Genomic DNA, 439 nt, shown 5'->3' with positions numbered 1-439 from the left:
ATGTTTTGTAGGACTAATCCTTTCCACAGCCTGTCATGTAATTAGTGTTGGTGCACATCTGCATTGACATTTGAGAATGTGGTAGGATATAATTTTACCTGTAAGCATTTATTGAGACTAACAAGTTATACAGTGATTACTTGTGGGTCTTTTTTTTTTTGTTGCATCTCCCATTTGCAAAATAATTAATGAGCCCTGAGAAGATGCATTTTTTTTCACCCAGAGACTTTCACAATACTGCCAAATTACGTTTGAGCTGGGAGCAAGCACTCTCCTCAGGGAGAGAACAGGGGGCTGCTTGGGGCAGCCAGTTTCCAGGGGCAACACAAATTGCACAGGTACAGTTTCCAAGAGCTGGCAGGGCTGACTGGGCATTCAGCAGCAGACTGGTTGGGCTGGGCAGTCTGCCTAGGGCAGACTCCTCTGGAGCTTACCCTGT

This window comes from Catharus ustulatus, chromosome 2 (assembly GCF_009819885.2).
Source record: "Catharus ustulatus isolate bCatUst1 chromosome 2, bCatUst1.pri.v2, whole genome shotgun sequence".
NCBI classification, from domain to species: domain Eukaryota; kingdom Metazoa; phylum Chordata; class Aves; order Passeriformes; family Turdidae; genus Catharus; species Catharus ustulatus.
The sequence above is the reverse complement of the archived record's forward strand: the minus strand, read 5'-3'. Positions refer to the sequence as shown.